The sequence below is a fragment of the Euprymna scolopes genome, chromosome 34 (genome assembly GCF_053919585.1).
Source record: "Euprymna scolopes isolate OS-2025 chromosome 34, ASM5391958v1, whole genome shotgun sequence".
NCBI lineage: Eukaryota > Metazoa > Mollusca > Cephalopoda > Sepiida > Sepiolidae > Euprymna > Euprymna scolopes.
Genome location: NC_136515.1, coordinates 12,679,018 through 12,691,776, shown reverse-complemented (window position 1 = coordinate 12,691,776; position 12,759 = coordinate 12,679,018). Strand labels below are relative to the sequence as shown.

The following is a 12,759-nucleotide window of genomic DNA, read 5'->3' as shown; positions in this document are numbered from 1 at the left end:
TTACTAGAGACATTCCGACAAAATATTATCTAATCACACAGACTGATAACATGCATTAGATTGACATTTCATAAAAATATTCGCAGCCATTGTTAAGTTATCGAGGACCGAACTCAGAAAAACACACGCACACACCAAAATCAATTTCTTTTTATATAGAAGTCAGTAGACCGATATAAGACCGTCATTGGTCGGTCATGCTTACGTTTGAAATGGTATTTTTTGTATGCCAAGTTAAATTTTAATTATTTTTTTTTTATGTTACACACTTAATTCTAAATTATAATACCATTAGTTTATCGTATGTACATTTCCGATAACATTGCCAGGCTATGTTTGAAATAAAATAGCTTTCGTCTGTCACGCTAAAGTTTTGGGTTATTATCATCCTGGTCATTTAGACGTATGTGGTCGATTATATTGCTTTTGTTCTGTTAATATTCGTTTTAATATAGTTATTGATGTTCCACTATTACATTCAAAAAATGTTTATTGCAAAACGCGTAGACTAAATGGACGCTTTTAAAGAGTGGCCCCAGATTTTTTTTGTTTGTTGGGGGGGTAATAAAGTTGCGTCAATTTCTGGTCTGACTCAACTTAATAACAAGAGGCAGTGACTAAACTGATAAAAAAAAACACACACACAAAAAAATCATTGAAACACCACGGCTATCTTTCCCATCTTCCGAAACTGTCAGCGGGCTCATTTAATAAATGAGCGTTTACCTAAAAATATAGATCTTAATCATCTCAAGCCTGACGTCAGATGAACTCGATAAGCTTCTGAGAATAGACAATAGATTCCCATCTACAGTCACATATCAGTTCAGGAACTTCCTGAAACTGGAAATAATTTGGAATTCGAACAAAAGTTTACAACCAGAAATGTTCGATTACAGAACAATACAACCTATTTGAGTTCTCTAAAATAAATAAACTCATTAAATTTCAACTACCAGCCATTATGACTGTGTTGTTACAACTGACCCCTCTTCGTGTTTATCCCTGAGTTATTTTCCGGTCTTTATGAACTGTGAATTTCTAGTGTAAAAAAAGTGGGGTTCGAGCATTTAATTATAATAATCGTGACTTCATTTAGTATTTTAGATCATTTTCCGTTTAAAAAATTAAACTAATTTGTGTTTATTTCATCAATCTGTGTTAAAAACGAATATGTGTATTTTTGCGCCCGTTGCCTATTATTATTATTTTTTTTAATGAGGGAAGACCAGACGTTACCCGGGATTGAATTATGATACATCCATGTTTAACACTCTAATATTTTTACTGGCATCAAAATCGGTGAAATGAACACTTTTTTTTTAAAAATTAAATCTATTTAGTGCTTGCTCTATTAAAGACACATGCCTGTGCATTTGGAGAGAGCCTCACATTCCTACCCGACATGACTCAGTCCACAATATATTGTAGACAACATTGTACTGCAGAATAGCTACAATTTATTTAATTAATTTAATGTTATATATAACGACTTTAATTAAAGATTTAAATACAAATAGCGCACATTTGCATATTAAATAACCTACAACTGGTTTTATATTCAGTGTTTCTTGTATTTTTTTTATTTAGCTTCTATGGTAATGACTTTGCTTGTGACAGCAGCACATTCTATTTATTGCTTTTACTCTTGCGTGTGTATCCGTTAATATCTTATATGTTTTTATATAGACGGGTGTGGTTTCGGTTGATTAAATGTGTAGGATATATACCCGAGAGTCAAAAGTATGAAAAGAATAGTCTGTTGTCACAACCCTAGTGAAGTACTCTTCGCAAATGATATTAATTTAAGTCTTAAACTCCTTATCCTTCGTTCATATTATTTTTCGATTACACGTTTTCGATACTTATTGACTACATTCTAACACAAAACCTACGTAAGAACACTGTTTGATTCATAATGTACATTTGTTTGTAATTTTATAAAACCAGTTTTGCCGCTCTAGAGTTCTATGGAACGAATTCACACACACACACACATCAACACAGAGAAGCTTCTTTTTATATAGTAGCGGAGATACACGCATACATCTATTTTTTCATATTACAAAATTTGTAGTAAATTAGTCAATACATGAATTAAATCGTACCTTATTCATAAGACATACCAAAAAAAGTAACCGGTTATTTTTATGTTTGTGTAGTTTTGATTAAGCGGGCATTTGTTCTCATATTAGATGGTATGTTTGTATATAAGGGGTAGCTCTGTACTCTAATGGCGCCAGATTTCTGAATCTAGTTGGAAGTAGTTTGTAAGAATTATAAAGATAATTTAATTATCAAATCAATCTGGAGGTATAATTTTATATTCATTTTTTTGAGTAATTTGTTTAATTAAATCCATCAAAACACTAATTTTTGCAAGACCTACAACATTTACGTAACTAAAAGGTTGACAGTTTCAGTATAATTGAGAGTTTGATGTATATTTTTTAAAACCAGATCAACTATTTTATGTTTTTATATGTGGTCTGTAAGACTATAGATTTCTGTGGAAAGGGCACTTTTATTGATGTATTGTTTTGGTAACGTATGCTTTCGGTATTATATCCTTTATTTCATGTATATATTTGATCACATGCATGTTGATCAATTACATTTTGTTTCCCGGTATATGTAACCATTTACTTTTTAAGCTATGCGTCTTTTTATACGTGTACCATTTTGGCTGGCCAGATACATTTCTGGTAACGTACTTTAGTGATCGAGAGAGAGAGAGGATGAAACATATATTGCGAGCTGTGCATATAATTACACGGCGGCAATCCAACATCATAAGGTCGAGTATAACATTTATCGCAAGCGGATCTCTGTCATGAGCAAGTTTCCATGTAATAAAGTATTTGAAGGGATTATTTTTTGCTTCCGTCGCGGATCAAAAAGATAGGCTGGATAAGCGAAGGAATCGACGCTTTATCCCCAAAGCAAAAGGCAACTTTAAATTGCCAAAAACAAACAAAATGGACCGGACAGCAATAAATCATCAGAACAAAAGCAACGCCCACACCGGACGTATATGCTTAAACGTGGATAAATATTAATAGACAGATGCTTCTGTGGAGATCGCCTGATAATTCTATAAACGGTTTTGCATACGTAAACAGACTTGAAGTTGCGTATGTATAGATATTTAATAATGACTGCCTCCATCCATAATGTATTTTTCACATATTTAGATCACTATACGCATTAAGATATATACCCATACGGAAACACACACATAAACACTTACAGAAATACACATCCACACATCCACACATTCACTATATATATATATATATATATATATATATATATATATATATATATATATATATATATATATATATATATATATATACATATATATATATGAGAGTGTATTAGACCTGGAGTCTAAAGACGAGAGTTTACTTTAATGTATTAGTAAATGTATTGATACCTTTAAAATAAGGAGTAACCGTTGTGCTTTAGATATATAATAAGGTCAATAGGTATAGGTATCCTAGAGCTATATGATTATTGAGTAAAACGATTCATAATTGTTAATTAAAAATCAGTTTCAAAAGAAAAAAACATGATTGTGTTTGTTTGTTTTTTCATTTTGAACTGATTTTTAACTCACAATGATGAATCGTTTAACTGAATATATACAATATCTATCTATCTATCTATATATCTATATATCTATATATATATATATATATATATATATATATATATATATATACAAAATTATCTTGCAAATTAAGTTAGTAGATTTCTTATTTTAGCTGATTTTAGTGTTCTAAAGTGTGAAATGACTTGGCGTGAAATGTATATATATATATATATATATGATCAGCTGTGAAACAGCGAAACAGTACTGTATGTGGATGACTATATATATATATATATATATATATATATATACATACATATATAAAAATATATCTATGTATATATATGCGCATATATATATATACATATATATATATATATATATATATATATATATATATATATATATATATATATATATATGAGAGGAATTTGGTGTGAGTGAGTTCGATCCCCATGGATTCTAAAACTACTGGGCCCATTTTTATGAAATTACACAGAAAATACATATGTTCCTTGCAGATTTCTTTGATAGGTTACGAGCCTGAATGTCTTCGGTAAGTATCGATAATCTTAATATTTCAACGAAACATGGCGATTAGGGTCAATATTACTATTTTTAACAGCCTTAAACCAAATCTGTATCTGAGAAATTGTATTTCCATACAAGCCGAAAGCGCAGCATTAAAAAAATAACAGTAAGTGTATTTACTTGTTTAACACAGCCTATTGCTCTCATTGTGCAAGGTTTATGTAGCTTTGGACAATGATCATGTTAGTAGCCATCTTGGAAAAAAAGTTGAAAAGTTAATAATGGTTACGTATTCTTTAAGTTGTTTTGTAGTGATTTTTTTTTATCCGCTGCCAAACCCAATCACCTTTCTTTGTCATCTATTCACACATAATAATTCATAGAGTAAAGTAATGGACTTCAAGAATCCGTAACCATCTATGGAGCCAGTACACTTTTTTCTTTCTTTTCAAAGATAGCGACCGACTTGCCTGACCATGGTCGGAGGTTATATTGCCCAAAACTTTGCACAACATCCTCCTTTATAATTAGGGGAATAGTGCAATCAAAACAAGTAATAATCAACTTTCATCTATAACATCAGAACTATAATCACAATAAATTCTTTGATATGAAAGATGTCTTTTCGAGATTAATGTTTCTGTTTAAAGCATAAATTTACCTGATACGTGACTAATTTTACTTTAATTAAAAGTAAAGATAATATGACGGAACGGCCAGTAATGCAAGGCATATAAAACACGGTAGGTTCTTTGATATGACAAAATATTAATTTGTGTTAACAGCACAATTAAAACATGATACTTGACATTTACATTTTGAATTTTATTTGAGCCATTGCATAAAAATCAACATGAGGTTCTCTACTATACAATACTTGGCCTTTTGGCCAAGATCAAAGTGTAGTATCTGTTTTTCAGATGCAGCACTTCAATTTCTCGTTCTCTTTCAATGGAGGAGAATTCCTTCACGACTGATACAATTTTTATTTTTGTACCTTTTCTCCACATTAAAAGAAAACGACCCTGGTGTCTAACTCTGTCCCGTGGGGAGGCATTGTAAATAGATACTATACGATTCCACTTCAATATATTGTGAACTTAAACACTGCAAGACAGCGTTGATGCCTCATCACGGTATTACGCGATGCATTCTGAATGAGATCAGAAAATCAATGCGGTACTTAATCGATTTTGATGGCAATCAAAATATAGGATGGTTAAATATTCTTTGATCATCATGTAATCCCTGACAACATTGTTATGGTAACCCTGGAAGTTGTTTGGCTGTTTTTGTTTTACGGCATATCAACCATTTTGCGGGTATTTTATGTCGAATCCAGTTATTTTGAAGTAAATTATTATTTTGAAGTAAATTATTATTGCCTTCCTACTAACCTTTTTTTTGCTCTACATACACATAGAAACACCTGGGCAGCGCCGGGCTGGAATGCTAGTATTTTATAAAGTGAACCATCTCAGTGTGTGAGTTCCTTTCTCGTTAGCCCCTAAATAGCGGGGCCGATTAAAAATATATTACAGAAATGTACACCATTGGCTTGCTAATAATTTTAAATAGTTTTTTGAATCGGAATGCTTTTGATAAGTATCGATACGCGATACTCGAAAAAATCCGAAAAGAAGGAACAGATTATGTTTACTAAATGAATAGCCTTATACAGCCCACAAGTACATGGACATTTAAGTTTTTTTACGAGACACGAGGATTGGCTAAGCATAAAAAATCAGTATATTACTGGGTATGACAAGCAAGCGTTCGGAGGGGATGTTTCTGTTTAGAGCACAATTAAACCATAATACTTTTCTTGTGCATTATAAACTTTAATTAAAGTGATTATATAAAATAATTTTATGAAATCAACAGTAGGGTCTTTATAGTGCAATTTAATCTATATTGTATTGTCAGACAAGTCACTGCGCAGAAGCATGTGAAACTTTCTCCCAGTGCACTGCGGTTGATCCTCGACCAGAGCAAGCCCTCGTATATAATATGCAGATATTTATGCAGATGACACCACACTATCTGGCAACACTTCAAAGTGAATACGTGATATAATTGGGAAAACATGGCTGGTTTATTTTTATGTAGTAAAAATCAAGCCCTTCTCTTCCATCATAATCTTTATGACTTCTCCTTACCCCTAGCGAAATGTACGGCTCTCGTTTTGGGGAAGAACCATGTATTTGCAAGCTTCTGGGACTGGTTTGCCTTCTTAATCTAAAATGAAACACAAACAAAAAATTTGCTGCCAAGATAACTAGAAAACTAGTTTTATTATTCTTTCTCTCTAGTAGGTATCGTACTGCCGATGTGCAAGTTTATCAGTATAAACACTAAAATGCTTACATGGAGAACAATTATAACATGTAGACATTAGCTGCTTTACTCGCTTTTTCTGCCTTTATAGAGATCAAAACCGGCTTTGAAACCTAAGAAGTTGGTCGCCTATCTTTTCCCTGCAGTCCCTTTTCTCACAGAAGAGACATTGCTACCATATCTGTCATTTATGCATTTTCATGTCAATTGCTCGTAGTTGCTCTAATTTATCGTTCCCCTTTGCCGGACATAAAAAAACAAAAATCAAATACACACCTGACTAGAGACCTCCACTATCAACAATTCCTTCCAATCTCAAGCTTTGCCTACATCAAAACGCGTATCCCATGAAGCTTGTTCATTTCTAAAAACTGCGCGCCGCTGGCCTGCTACCCGACCGCTTACAATATGGAAGGCTTCAACTCTAATTGAAATAAGTACATGTTGAACGACCCCTTTTTATTAATACCCCTCTATTAGACTTAATCTATTAACGATTAGGAGACTACCGCCTAGCATTAATCCTGGACTGCAGGTGGCACGCGGGCTATTAGAAGTGGTTATTTTCTTGTATAATACACACATATGTAAATGCAAAATAAAAGGCACAATGATACGTAATATGCTTTCAGATATTTACAAACTAACTTACCAATAAGCTCCATGAACAGAAAAACTAATGTTGACTAGGAATTGCAAGACACCGCTTTGCTTCAACAGCATGTAACCAGCAGTGCAAGATCAGAAGAAACAGAAAAAATCATCCTAGGGTCAAAGTCAGGATTTTAACAGCAACTTTTGGTTACCACAATTATAATAGATTAAAAGTTGATACCGTGAAACAGGAAAGAGAAGAAATTATTTCAATCGTCGTGGGATCGTTCTAGAGATAAACTACAGCGATCGATTACTAATTACTACTTCGTATTAATAAACATGTAGTATTGCGTATCAACGTTGGCTCAGATATGTCGTAAGATTGGCCTCGGAATGAATTGCCAAGAAAGTAACGGTAACTAATTCCTTCTCCACTGAGCAAATCAGGAACAAGGCCGTTATTTAACGTGGAGAGAGAGAGGGAAAGGGAACCAGATCCCCTGAAGGGGGAACTGGGTTGTGACAATTGTTTGCCCTACATTGAAAAACACTGCTTCCCCACGAAATATCGTTTGAGGGCATGATCGTTTTTTTTTTTTTTTTAACGCGGAGTAAAGAACAAAAATTAAAATAAAATTATCTAGGCCGCAAAGGACGTCTCCTCCATTGACAGAGAACGTTAAATAAAAAAAAAAAACAGAACATACGCTACACTTTGATCTTGGCCCGAAAGCACTTTAAGAAAAAAAAAAAAAAACATTGCTATAGATGATGGAAAGCAAAAACACAAATATTTGCACGAACACGATCCCTACCAACACCGTGTAACCATTTCAAATAAGATTGTTTGTATGTATCGTTCTTCTAATAAAACCATTCCCACGAATAAATTATTCTCATCTACAATAGCATATCAGAGACAGAATACGCATTTTTCATTATCAGTTATGTCTGTGCGAAAAAATGTGAAAGCAATTAAAAGCGGGAACCTACATGACATTTAGTATCCGATCAGATATTATTCGAAAAAAAAATGGCCGTCGTATTCTATTTTTAATTTTACGCCTGGGGATCTGTTTCGTATATTATTTTGTAGTTGATAACGTTTTTTATAGGGGAAGAAGTGCATAAAAAGTAAGCAAATCTCGATAAAATTCTTATAAAAAAACGATCTAGAAGACATGGCGAAATGTAAACAAATGAATAAAAATATATGTCGCCTGTGTGCGCAATTAAAATTTGTTTAGTTCGGGCAACGGCGTTTTTTTTTTTTTGTCGTCAGCTTGATTCAACAAAGACTCGACATCCTTGATATTTATTATGATGTTTCTGGTTTCTGTTAAAATAAATACAGGAGGAATAAATGAAACGATTGCATGTGTTCATATTATTGTCAATAGTAAATATACGAAATAAAACCGCTGACAATATGAAGAAGCAATGACATTCTAAAGTCTCTTAGTATGATGTAGTGTGGGTAGTAAGTAATAATATCAAAATGATTTCGTTGAAAGCACATTAGTAAAAATGCTCACAAGTAACTAAAGGACTAATCTATATATCTATAAAAGTGAACGTGCCTGTGTGTGTCTATGTGTGTGTGCATCTCCCTACGCAATAACTCTGTCAATTTTTAGTTTACAGACTCAACATTTGATATACAGGGTACTGAGATTTGGGAAAATCTATGTGATCGGTTTTCGGCCAAAAATTTGGCTGTTAAAGGGTCAAAGTTCAACGATTTAACCTTTGATAACTCTACCAAACTACCCCAACAATTATGGGTCTAGACACTTCAAATTTGAGATATAGGTTCCTTGGACATGGATCTAACTGATCAACGTACTCTGAGCGCAACACTATATATGTAAGGGGTCATAATAGGGGTCGAATTAAACAAAATTGACCGTTTTTTTTACTTCTTTGCTCAGCATACACCTCTAAATACGTGGGAGACGCCGGGCACCCATGCTAGTCTATATATCTATAAAAGTGAACTGGTCTGTGCGAGTGTCTGTCTGTGTGTGTGCACATCTCCCTACGCAATAACTCTATCAATTTTTAGTTTACAGATTTGAAATTTGATATACAGAGTACTGAGATTTGGGAAAATCTAAGTAATCAGTTTTCGGCAATACATTTTGCTGTTAAGGGGTAAAAGTTCAAAGATTCGACCTTTGAGAACTCTACAAAACTCCTCCAACAATTCGGAGATTAAACACATGAAATTTTAGATAGAGATACCATAGACATAGATCTAACTTTATAACTTGATTTGAACCCAAAGCAATAAATGTTAAGGGGTCATAATAGAGTTCAAATTAAAATAAAATGACCGTTTATTTATTTTTTTCCTCAGCATACACATCCAAACACCCGGGCAACGCTGGGACCCATATATATATATATATATATTTATATTTATATAAATATATATATATATATATATATATATATATATGTGTGTGTGTGTGTGTGCGTGTGTGTATACTATACGCATATATATAATATATATATATATATATTTTTATAAATGAAAATAGCTATCTGTGTGAATAAGTGTGTGTACATGTATGTGTACAATTCAAACAACTCTGTCAATTCTCAGTCTACAAACTCGAGATTTGACATAGGTGATAGTGAGATTTGCGAAACTCTTTAGAATAGGTTTTCGCCCAGTTCAACGATTTTACATTTGGAAAACCTACAAAACTCATCGGTCAATTTTGGGTACACTGACATAAAATATTAGATGGAGATTACTTAAGTCCAAGAAAATAAATGTTGTAGCATCAAAAGGTCAAAGGCAAAAAAAAAAATTAACCTTTGCGGTCTCTTGCAAACTATTCAGCAAATTTTGGGTCTCAACATTTAAATTTTTGCACGAAGCGTATTCGGAAATATAACAAGGTTTTGATCCGTTTTTGGGCCAGAATTTTACTGCCCAGAGGTAAAAGTTGAAAGAGTTGACCTTTGTAGACTCTACCAAACTCCTTTGCCAATGTTGGGTCTAAACACTTGCATTTTTTGATGCCGTTTATCTGGACATGAGACAACCATTGTAATATATATATATATATATATATATATATATATATATATATATATATATATATATATATATATATATGCACATAAAGTTATAAACAGAACATAGGGTCTTAGCAAGACGGGCTGAACAGCTAATATATATATATATATATATATATATATATATATATATATATATATATAGTAAGGACATAAGCCCGATGAATCCTAGCATGGACGAAACGCGGAATATTCTGTGTGGCTTAATCGCCATATATATTTTATAACTTACTACCTAGCTCTACCTAAATATTGAGCACTGTTGAAGAAAATACTTAATGTGTACGCATTTATTTATAATTTCGTATATTAATTTATGTGATTAAATGAAATAGTTATATATATTTATATATATATATATATATATATATATATATATATGAGTTTTTTCCTTGATGTTTAGTAACCAATGGCGCTTTGCCTGATGAATTCTCACGAGAAAAAAAACGCGAAATATTATGTGTAACTTAATTGTCATACATAAATTCATTACTTACTGTATATATATATATATATATATATATATATATATATATATATATATATATATATATATACGGCATAATCACGTCGACACACTGGTTCCCGCTGGATCATCGAAGTTAAGAAATGTTGAATCTGGGCAGTACTAAATGGGTGACCCATTTGAGATTTAAGGTTCTGCATGTGTTCTAGTCTTATCTCGGCATTGTTTCCAGTCGTCCTGGTCTAATCCTTGCCACTGGACTTAAACACTGCCTATTTAGTAGAAGTGTTGTTGGGTTGCGTAACCTTTGCCTCGCAATTACATGCGCTTCTGCTCCTAAGGGTTATTCTTGGTCTTTCAAAACTGAACGGAAACATGGATATATATATATATATATATATATATATATATATATATATATATATATACATACATATATATATAATATACATATATATGTATATATATATAAATATATATAAGTTTTATTTTTTATTACCGAATCTTTCTGTGAAGTTACATTAGTGTTTCAGCTACCCGGCCGTTTTTTTTTCCATCTGTAGCTTCCTCAGAATTTTACAGAAATATACGGTAATAAAAAATAAAACGCATATTTACTCTACAACAGGATTGAGCACTTGCTTCAGTTTTTATTAATTACCATTTCTACTATATATATATATATATATATATATATATATATATATATATCATTGTACATCAATGAAAAACTGTTCCCTTCTTCTAAAGTGAACTATGTTGCTATGTTCGCAAACCTTCGATCAAATTGAGCCAAAACCTGACTAACTATGTTAATGCAAGTGTGATCTCAGTTATCGTCAGAACACGGTGAAAATTATTATTACCTATAATTATTCTGTCGTATTAAAATTTTTTCACTCGACTGTCTAATTGGTTGGTGTAAATTTTATCACCAAAAAGTCTTTTATCGATTTTTGTCAGTAAGGGAGATTTTAATATTTAGAATCTACATTTGACAGGTGTCATCACATTCTTCCAAATTTGTATAATTTTAATCGGGGACTGCAGTCCTTTATTTGTTTTTAAATTTCGAAATGATATTAATATACTTAAAGTAGTCTACTATATTCCCCTATACTAATAATTACACCGGTCCTGGATGTGTCCTTAAACTATATCCGATGGTGAGGCACCAGCTTGCGGGCTTTGAGGACTGTGGAGCCACACTTTAATTACCATTGCTCCCAGGTCCACTGTTACCCGTAATGGTAGTACCTGTAAGGGTCCCAACTATGGCTTAAATAGAAACCGACTTGAAAAATATATATATATATATATATATTCTATTAAAAAAGATTTTCTTCGAAATCACTGGATTCGGCATTAAATAACCTGAAAAGGGTTGATATTCCGTAAAACAAAAACATCCAACAAACCATAATACTCACACTGTATTTTTCCTTCGGCGTAAGTTTTAAAGGGGCAGTATATGCATAGTTCTTCATATTGCTATAATTTAATAAAAACAGTTGAAAATTAATTGCAGAGATAAACATTTATAAAAATAGATAAGTAGACTAGAAAGTATTCTTGAGATCTGTGAAATTATACAGTAGTGCTTTTATGGTTATATTGTTGGTAAGAAATAGAAAAATTGATGAGGACATAAGTACAAGGGGTGACACAGTGTTGGATTGAGTAGATAACCTTTTGTGGGTCTAATAAAGAAAAAAACTCATAGCTCGTCTTTTCGGCTAAGCTTCGACGGGTGAACCTATAAGGTCTTAATTTGGACGCTCCTAACGGCGATTGCAAAGAGTTGCAATCTGCACCGAAGTGAAAAGATTTATCATGTCTCAACTCTCGGTTTCTTAAAAATATGCTGATCCTTAAATGTAAAACAAAATATACATTTTATAAAACAAAAACAACGTAGACAGTCATTAGCAGCCCGCTCTCGTGTAATGGATGAATGCGTGAATGTAGGATTGATATGGAATTTTTAAAGATAAACTAACAGGACCAGAAAACTGGGCTAAAATGACTTAAAATAAATAAAAAGTAAATGACTTAGAATGACTTTAATGAACTTAAGGATGAATTGAATGACCTTAAGAATTACTTGAATGCTTAAAAATAACTGGAAGTCTTCAAAAAC

The 12,759-nt window shown here is 32.4% G+C and overlaps 1 pseudogene; it reads left to right on the top strand.

Moving 5' to 3' along the window:
* Positions 1-4,997: 4,997 nt before the first annotated feature.
* LOC145259396 (U2 spliceosomal RNA) lies at positions 4,998-5,214 on the top strand (annotated as a pseudogene).
* Positions 5,215-12,759: the final 7,545 nt, after the last annotated feature.